The sequence below is a fragment of the Tasmannia lanceolata genome, unplaced genomic scaffold (assembly GCF_043159265.1).
Source record: "Tasmannia lanceolata isolate RefF3 unplaced genomic scaffold, GAP_Taslan_0.1 ptg000006l, whole genome shotgun sequence".
NCBI lineage: Eukaryota > Viridiplantae > Streptophyta > Magnoliopsida > Canellales > Winteraceae > Tasmannia > Tasmannia lanceolata.
In genome coordinates this window covers 44,498,752-44,509,077 of record NW_027518683.1, presented here as the reverse complement: position 1 = coordinate 44,509,077, position 10,326 = coordinate 44,498,752, and positions in this window count along the sequence as shown.

Sequence of the window (10,326 nt, the reverse complement as noted above, 5' to 3'; positions counted from 1 at the left end):
CATTCGACGATTCTTGGTGCATATTGGGTCTCTTGGCGTAGGTCTCCAGGATACAACAACTCCGCTCCAGGGGGTGTGACTCACGCTACCAAGATTCCTAGCAAAAACGCTTACGTAGTCTTTGATCAGAGATGAAAAACGATAGAAAACTCTTCAAACAAAAAGAACCAGTAGGTAGAAGAAGATGAAAAAAACCAGAGAGAACTTTTGTTTTTTCGTATCTGTAGACACCCCCATTTTGCTCCACTTTAATCAACGAAGAGGTTAGTGTTCTTGTTATCAGTCTTGTTCAGTGTTTTCCATTTCGGTGTCCGTCCCCTATGTTTTCTCGATCTTTTCGGTTATTTCTGTCATGTTTTGCGTCGTCCTGATAATTGTTGAGAGGGGTGGTTCGCAAGAATTAAAGCCGAGAGAGTTTGGACCCGTTTGGGGGGCCCGCATCGAACATTTGTTTAAATTTGGATCAACAGGGGATACGCATATTGTTTTAATGAAAAATGAGTGTTGAGCCTACTTCGATCCAGTGTATAAAGATGCCCATCAAGGGAAAAATCAAGATCTCAGGGAGGTCATTTTAACAACCAATTTTTGTTGTGACCATCAAGTTGAACTATTCGGATAATCCTTGGAAAAGATTTATGGGACACGACCACCCATGTTGTGACCCACCAGTTAAGCAATTCCAAATCATCCTATGGGGGGGGGGGGGATTTGAAGGGTGTGACTTACTCATATTGAGGCATGTTAGTTGAGCGGTTCGGATCATCTATTAGGGATGATATGAGATTGTTTGGGTCATCCCGCGAAATTGATTTAGAAGGGCACATCCCATTTTTTATTGTGGTTCGTCCAATGGACAGATCTGGATCACCCCATGAGGATTGCGAGGAGCGCCCATTTACGCCGCGAACCCACTGAATGGACGGCGCGGATCAGCTTATGGAAATACTTTAGAGGGTACGACCCTTTTGGGAGATGACCCAAAGTTGGGCAGCTTGGATCGTCCTATGGGGACGATTTAGGGAGTGCAACCAATTCAAGTTGTGGCCCACAAGTGGAAACGATATCTTAAGTGGTGCAACTTTCAAGGAATTTTACTCTTAGATTTTGGCAACTCACCTTTGCTAAAAAGAGAAAAGATATTCTAAGATTGGATCCAATAAGATAGCAACTTTCAATAAGAAGAAAGTGAAACGTGGGGTAGTTTTTTTGTTCAATGTGTTTCCAATTGAGTTGGGTTGCTATCTTGGCAAAAGAGGAAAGCATGCTATGTCTTGGACGGTATTGGCAATTCCCTCGGACATGAAAAAAGAGGATCGTCTTTCTCAAGAGAGAAGATCGCAGACAACCGATCGGATTCTCTAGCTCTCTGTCTTCCCTCCCCATCACCTCTCACTCTTTTTTGGATTTTTCCACTCTTCATCCCTCTCAATCCTCCCTCGGTTTTCCGATCTCCATCCCTCTCAACAGTTCTTTATCTATCTATCTTCCCCTCCCTATCTCTGCACATCTTTCATTACCCAACTCTCGGTTCCCATAGAAAACAGAGTATTCCTCCCCTCATCTCCCTCCACAGCACTCTTGGATCCTCCCTCAACCATTTTCTCTCTATCTATCTCCATACTCCCATCTCCTTCACTCTTTGTCCATCTCGGTTTCCCTCTCATCTCACACACCCATTTACTACTCTCATCTTTTATAGTTGTTTGGTAAAAAAAAAAACAAAAAAAAAAAACAGCAAAGAAAAAAAACAGAGTATCGGTTTTCACCGATACTCTGTTTCTCTCTCTCTCTCTCTCTCTCTCTCTCTCTCTCTCTCTCTCTTTCTCTGTTCATCTCTCTCTCTCTCACTTCTCTCTGTTACTCTCGTTCTATCTCTCTCTCTCTCTGTTACTCTCGTTCTATCTTTTTCTCTCTCTCTCTCTATCACTCTCTCTCTCTATCTCTCTCTCTCTCTATCTCTCTCTCTCTCCTTCGCTCCCATCTCTCTGATACTCTCACTCACTCTCCCTCTCTGCTACCTACGCCCACCACCCTCGGTTTCTCTATCCTAACAGCAGGAAAGAAAAAAAAACAAAGAAAAAAGAAAAAGAAAAAGAAGAAAGCGGGTCGGATCACAGCGTCGACAGGATTTCCGGATTTTTCGGCTCTTGGACTCGGCAGAGATCTCTACTACAGGTTAGTACACTATTCTCAGATTTTTCCAGGATGAATCGGTATTTTTTTAGATTTTTGCATGATTTTTAAGCATTTAAATGAATTTAATTTAATATTAAATATGTGTGCTTAAAATCATGATCTGCATGAGTGTTTCAATTCCGTTTCGTCTCAAAATTTAATAAAATGATCTATCTAAATAGAGTAAAATAACTATCGGATCGGATCGGACATTGGATCAACGGTTTTTTAGAATTTGAGTGAAGAGTAGAATTTTATTTAAAATAATAGCTGAGAAATTACGAAATTCGAAAAAATAGCCATCTCAGGATGATCTATTTTTTGGAATTTTAAAATTTTCTTGTGTTCATCACATCAGAACAAGGTTGGAGGACATTTTCCGGAGTCGTAATTTTCTCGAAAATCGTATTTTAAAAATAGAAAACTCTTTAAAAATATCTTTTCGACGAAGAAACATAAATTATATACCAAAAGGATTCGAAAATTAATGAAATTTCATGAGAAACTAATATGATACTGGGACATTCTACTATAAATTTTTGAGAATTTTTGGAATTGGTTTGGTATATTATTTTATGCTTTTTTTGAAAATTATCAGATCTTGGGAGACTTTTTACAGACATCAGATCACAGATAAAATTCTCAAAATTTTTACAGTAGTCTTATATTCTATATTTCTTGTTTCTGTAAACGTTTCAAGTACTTTGGATCTTGTTTCATATGGGATGTAGTGTTAATTCATAATCTAGGCTGAAAATTGACAAATCCGACATTGATAGTAAATAGTTTCTAAAATTCATGAAAATCTCACAGCATGCTATTTTTACTTATATCTAACTACTGTAGAAATTTCATTGAATTTAGATTTCTATTTCTAGCAGTTTCTGTGTTATTTTTGCAATCTGGTCTTATTATTGTTAAATCAAAATTAAATATGAACTTAATGTAAAAATCTGCAAAACTCATCCAGTAAGCTACATACATTCCCATCTTACTGCTGTAGAAATTTCAACTCATTTCGAATTCCTTTACAATAATTTCACTTGTAAAATCACTCTTATGGTATAAAATTGATAAAATTCATTGAAAATCCGAAATTAATTAAAAATCATCACGAAGTTTCTAAAGAACCCTAAAATTCTGTCACACGTTCACTCATCAATCTATTGAAACAGAAATTTTAGGACTTTTAGATTCCCCTGGAAAAATGGCCAGTGTGTCCATAATCGTATCTCAATTGCAATCGATCTTTGACAATTTGAATATTTAAGCTATAGCATGTTGTTGGCTCCGAGGTTACTGTCCACGGAAATCCTGAGATATGCCAGGCAATAAGATGCTATAACCTAAGTATTAAATTGCACAAGGAAAGAGCGCACGATTCCCTTCCTTGGATGCTATTCTGGGCCGACATTGGTGAACCCTAGAACCATTGGTATTCCTTAAATGTCCAGAAACTGAAAATTCTTGAAATCTGAAATTAATTAACTTTAAGAACTGAAATCGATTCATCTCGTGTCTTTCGGAACCGTTGGATTACGGTCTCTGTCATAAGAACCCTTAGAGCCCAATTTAGGAACACTGGTGTCGTGTCTTGTCCTAAGTTTTAGAGAGTCTTAGGTTTTAGGAGTCCTAGAGTTAGGAGTCCAGCCTCATCACATACGTTTGCTATAGATAGCAAGCGTGCCATAAGTCTAGTTACACTAGTCACCCAATCTTTTCCTAGGACAAGCCTAGTAAACTAGGATGTAGGCTAACCTGCATTAGTCTAAGGAACAACTTGCATTTAGATAAGAATCATATAGCATCCTAGATGAAATCCTAGGATAATAAAATCCTCAACTTGAATTAAATAACTCCTCTTAAAACTGTTGAAACAGTCAATCCCGTCTAGGTCGGTGTCTTAGTTGAGTTAGGCATAAGTAGCTTAGCTTAGGTGCACCGAACTACGTCGACTCTGATCCCAGTGAGGCTTGGGTACGTAGGCAGCTTGGATGTCTGATGGCATACCAACCGCGAGTCGGCTCCACAACAAATTGTGAGGTTTTGTATATTAATTTTCTTGTAAATGCTTAATTAAATCACTTAGGACTTTTCATGAAATTAGAATCTTAGGAGAACTTGCACCTAGATTGAATTCAAACAAATTAAGGAATCAAGATACACATTTAGGATCCATAATGAAATTAGATCATAGGATGCATGTCACATAGATAGCACATTAATTAAGAGTTGAATGAGCCATTTAAAATAAATTTAAAAGAGTTAGCTTTTGAAATTGAAGACCGATTATCGGGCAGGAATGGTGCATGTGGTGGATAACTCCCCATACCTTCCATTCTTGTAACCAGGTAGCGAGTCTAGATTTCTGGTTAATTATGGGTCCTAGATCCCACATCTAGGTGGCGACTCTGTCAGTCTCTTTTATGTGGAATTTGGATTACCTCAGTGATCCCAAGTTCACATAAAAGACGAATTAAAATCAATAGCAAAAAGCACACGCCAATCGCGTGGGTACGAGAGACCTAGAGAGAGCGTGGCGGCTCGCGCCCCACCCTCTCACGGGATCGGGTCCCACAGTATCTTTCTCTCAAGCCAAAGGAAGCCTTAAAAGGACTTCCAAAAGTCACGTCCTTAAATCCCTTAATTAAGGGACACATTTTTGGGAACGTTGCCAAACGGTAAGAAAGACAAAACCACACTTAATGGGCGGTTACAAAACCATAGCGTCAAAACAAAGTGCTAAATAACTTCGAAGTTCCCAGAAATGAAGAAGTTATTTTCCAAGAACAATGAAGTTATTTCCCAAATACTGGCAAAGTTATTCTCTAAATACCAGCGAAGTTCAATTCAAGAACGGTGAGGTTATTCGTCAATAACTTCGAAGTTCTCTGGGAACACATATAGCTAGTAACAAAAAGAAAAATAAAAGATAGGGAAAAGCTTTGACCTACACATGCGGCCGGCGGAGCCTCGCCGGGTTCGACGACGTGCGTGTGTGGTATAGCCAATAGTCCACGGGTCCACTTGGACACTCATGCGCGTAGGCCCCCCTTTTCCTCTTCTCATTCATAGACCAAGAAAGTGAAACATAATATAAACCCATGAGCCTTTCCTCCACTTTCCAATTCGGGACTAAAAGTCCTCATAAAGGACAAAGGGAAAGGAGGGAAACTCAAGTTTGCTTTCAAAAGTCCACAAAAGCTTAAAGTGTAAAAGTTTAAAGACAAAAGCACTTAGGTAAATATTATAATTTTGAACTATAATAAGACTTTCTCCTTTTCACACAAAGGAAAAGTCAACAGAATCATCATGAACAAGTGTTGTTCTTGTTTCAATTGGCACTAGGTCTTCAATCCTTTTCATACAGTTTAAGTAAATTTCTGCAGAAAAGTATAGGGTTGGTTTCAATATTAGGTGCTAGATAATAAACTTTCAATAGAATTTCACTTATCCATGAATCTCTGAAGGTCGCATGCTTCATGAGAATGAGAGAATTTCACATGAAAAGCATCAACTCCGTGACACTTACACGACCATACTCATAGTTCTTCAAATTGCATACCTACTGTTTGGGCTTAGTTGTGTGAGAGAGAGAGAAAAAATCTGCCAATTGATATTTCTCCTCGAATATTGTATTTTCTTAAATCCATATTAATATTCAAGCCGATTTGAATATCTTGGGGATTCACAAAGACATGTTATTAGTGTTTGATATTATATTTGGCAAGGGATATGGATTTAAGTGACTGTTTTAGTTAAGGCCAAAATTCTACTTGGAATCCATGACTCAAAGTTCCACTATCAATCTGTTCTTTATGGATTTGAGCTAAGGCGCACTTACACTCAATTTAAATAGCACCCAACTTGATCCAGGATCTGCTTTAGAATTCATAGATCCTCGGCCAAATCATCATTTATTTTCTCTTGTCAAATCTTATTATATCCCATTGTTCCTTTACCCTTCACAGGTGGCATTTTCATCCTCAAAGATCACACCAATAGCAAATTAACAGTATCTTCATTTCCATCAGTTCCAATTATGTCAGAAAGTATCTTGTTCTTCTGATAGGCTTATTGCATATTTCTTTTCCAAATAACATGTATCCAAACAAGATTAATACCTTTCCAGGAAAAAGCTTTCTATTTCAGCTGAGTTGTACCAAACCACAGAGAGGATTTTCCTGGAAAGGAAAGGAAGGCTTTCCTCGGAAAGCCTTTCCAGGGTGGAATGACCTTTCCGACAAACCAATCAGGCCATAAGAGTAGGGCCTAGGATCGGTCTCGACTCCATGAGCACGGCACTGTCACCAAAATACAGGGCAATTTTCGATTACTGAGCAGGAAGGTGTTATGAACTGGGCCCGCCCAATTATAAACCGGTCTCTACCAAGGATGTGCAAGATCTATTGCTTGCATTATCTGAAATTGAAATCCTAGAAACATAAAGTGGGGTTCCTATTATTGAAATCCCGAAACTTTGAAAACAGGTTCTGGTGGTGACTAGTGAGAATGTTGTTGTTTTTGGGAGCCTTGGCTACAGTGATGTGCATCAAGAAGAGGGCATACAAGTATTTGTGCTATTTCTATAATACATTCTCTTCTAGAAAAGCAGAAAACCCCAGGAACGAACAAATGAATGACATAGAGACAAATTTTGAGGCACAAAAACTACCGTAAATCCAAGGTGTTACAGTCCTAAGCGGGGGCCCGCCTAGGTATGGGACTGGGTGGGACCCAGCTTGGTATGTGACAGGTTTAAAGGGCCTTACCTAACGCATTCCATCAACTCTGGAGCTTTTGGCGTATCGGTAAGGTACCTAACATTTGGTACATCATTTCATTCTGCTACCCTTGCCACGCCATACGAGGTTGTTTATGGAAAACCACGACCTTCTCTCACACTATATACTTCAGGAGGAACAATGGTGGCTACTGTAGAACAATAACTAAGAGAAAGGGATAGTGTCATTCTCTTGGTTAGAGGAAACTTGTAACGAGCAAATCACAGAATGAAGCAACAAGCTGACCATCATCGGACTGAGCAGGAATTTCAGGTTGGAGATATGGTTTTCCTACGATTGCAGCCATATCGGCAAGTCACTATAGCATTGAGGGCAAATATGAAGTTGGCACCAAAATTCTATGGTCCCTATAAGGTATTACAACGCATTGGCAGTGTGGCTTATAAGCTAGAAATTCCTGAGGGCTCAAAGGTCCCCCCCGTCTTCCACGTCTCATGTTTAAAAAAGAAGCTCAGATAGCAGGTCATACCACGAACGGTCTTGTCAGATGTTAACGATGAAGGTTAATTCCTTGCCGAACCCGTAGCTGTCCTTCAACGCAAGATGGTCAAGAGACACAACAGAGCAATTTCACAAGTTCTAGTGCAATGGTCAAATATGGCACCTGAGGATACAACTTGGGAAAATTGGCATCAGCTGAAGGTGCGCTTTCCACATTTTGAACCTTGAGGACAAGGTTCTTTCCAAGGAGGGTGGAATGATACGTATCTGCTATCTTTTGGGTTATGATTATCTAGTTATTTATTTCCTGTTATTTGTGTTAGCCAAAGGGTTCCCATGTGTGGCCCTACTCATTGTTTTGATGACAGCAAACCCACATTGATCGAAGTAGGTTGGTATTAATGATTTTACCATGATAAGCTTACACAGAAAATTTACAGTACCAAGATGGACAACTAGGCAGAACAATGCGATCAAAGGCAAAGTGAAGATCCGTCAACCAAGAAGGTGTAGACACCCTCATTTAGCTACATTTTAACCAACAATAACCTAATATATTGATCCGTGGAATTTCATTGGTAAAATATGCGTCCTCAAATTTTCTGAAAAACCAAAATGATAAAGGGATGTACCTGGTGAGATGATTAGATCCGAAAAATTGAAAAATACCCTGATTGGTGAATTTAGTGTGTTAAATCCATGTGAGAGAGCCCCTCTATCATGAATTTATATGTTTTAGGTCATTATGTATCGATCTGACTTTACGGATCTTCAATCGGGACAAAATAAGCTAGGATCACTTCACAGCCCGGGACCTGATTCCATTCCGAGACCCGATTTCCGTAAATCGTTAGATCAAGGGCAGATCTTGACTTGGAAGTCTTTCCTTACCAAGAATTTGTGATCATTTAGTCAAAATAAGATCGATCAAGGTTAATCACAAATTCAGATTAAACATTGTGTCACTTAATTGAGCAAAAACACAATGAAAAATCACGGATCAATGTGGGTGAACGAGAGCCGTCGAAATAATTTAACCAAATTATCAACAACAGTGCTTTCATTACTTTAATTGTTGTCAAAATTCATATTTCAAAGGTTAGGATCATTCATCAAAAATTGATTAAGTTGGTTGGATCAATCGAATCGTCAATTTGATCAACGGTTGGAAAAACGATTCGCTGTTAAAAACCGACGGCTCGTATTTGTCAAAAATTCTGAAAATAATATTTCTATGGCAATATTGGGCTTAAATGAAAGAGGAAAAATCAACGATTTTAATGGCGAAAGAATTATCAAAATCGGACTTCAAAATCTCCTGAAAACCGCGTTTTTCGATTTTTACATTCAAAATATTTGAAAAATCTTTTACAAGATTCTAGGAGATTTGGAGGCATCATCTCGTCCATTCTTTAGATCGAAATTGATCTCAACCACCCAATCTTATTCCATATCATTGCAAAGATTTCAGGATATTTGAAGACCCGATCTTGCCCGTTCTTTCGATCACATGGAGATTGCAGTTAATCGCAACCATCCAAATCGTTGCCATTCTCTACAAAGGCAACCAAATTGGACATTTCCCTTGCCTTGAAATTTGGTTCCAAAATCTACAAAGATTCCAAGGACAAATGGCATCATCTTGGACCTTGAATTGTTCCTAAATCTTTAGTAGTTGATCCTGGCCGCATAAGTGCCTGCCATTTTTAACATAGCCATGGCTTAAATGGAAGATGCCAAAGAAGAGGGAGAATATTCTAGAAAAATCCGATCTTGGCCATTCTTTCCCCTTCCTTTTTCCATCACTCAATCTCCACCCTACACCTCTAGGCCCTAAAGATGGCAACCTGGCTCATCCCTCACCTATAAATACCCATGCTCTCTTCTTTCAAGGAAAAAGAGGAAAAAAAGAGGAAGAAGACTCAAAGAAAACTACTAGAGAAATCCTCCACATCCCCGCCTTCAAATCTTGTCCTATTCAAAGGATACCCAAAATCTCCATCATAGGTAGGTGCACTATTCTCAGATTTTTCCAGGATTATTTGATATTTTTTATGTATTTTTGCACAATTTTTAGCATTTAATTGAATTTAATTCAATATTATATGTGTGTGCTCAAAATCACGATCTACACGAGTGTTTCAATTCCGATTCATCCCGAAATTTAATACACTGATCTATTTAAATAGACTAAAATAACCATCGGATTGGATCAGACATTGAATCAAAGGATTTCGAAAATTTGAGTGATGAGTGGAATTTTATTTAAAATAATGGCTGAGAAAGTACAAAATTCGAAAAAATAGCCATCTCAGGATGATCTATTTTTTGGAATTTAAAAATTTTCTTGTGTTCATCATATCAGAACAAGATTAAAGGACGTTTTCCAGAGTCGTAATTTTCTCGAAAATCGTGTTTTAAAAATAGAAAACTCTTCAAAAATATCCTTTTGACGAAGAAAAGTAAATTATATACTAAACGGATTCTAAAATTAATGAAATTTCGTGGGAAAATAATATGATACTGATACATTCTACCATGAATTTTTGAGAATTTTTGGATTTTTTTTGGTATATTATTTTATGCTTTCTTTGAAAATTATCAGATTTTGGGAGAATTTTTACAGATATCAGATCACAGATAAAATTCCCAAAATTTTACAGTAGTCTTATATTCCATATTTTTAGTTTCTGTAAACTTTTTAAGTGATTTAGATCTTGTTTCATATGGGATGTAGTGTTAATTCATAATCTGGTCTGAAAATTGAAAAATCCGAAATTGATAGTAAATAGTTTCTAAAATTCATGAACATCTCACAGCATACTATTGTTCCTTTTATCTTACTACTGTAGAAATTTCATTGAATTTAGAGTTTTATTTCTAGTAGTTTCTGTGTTATTTT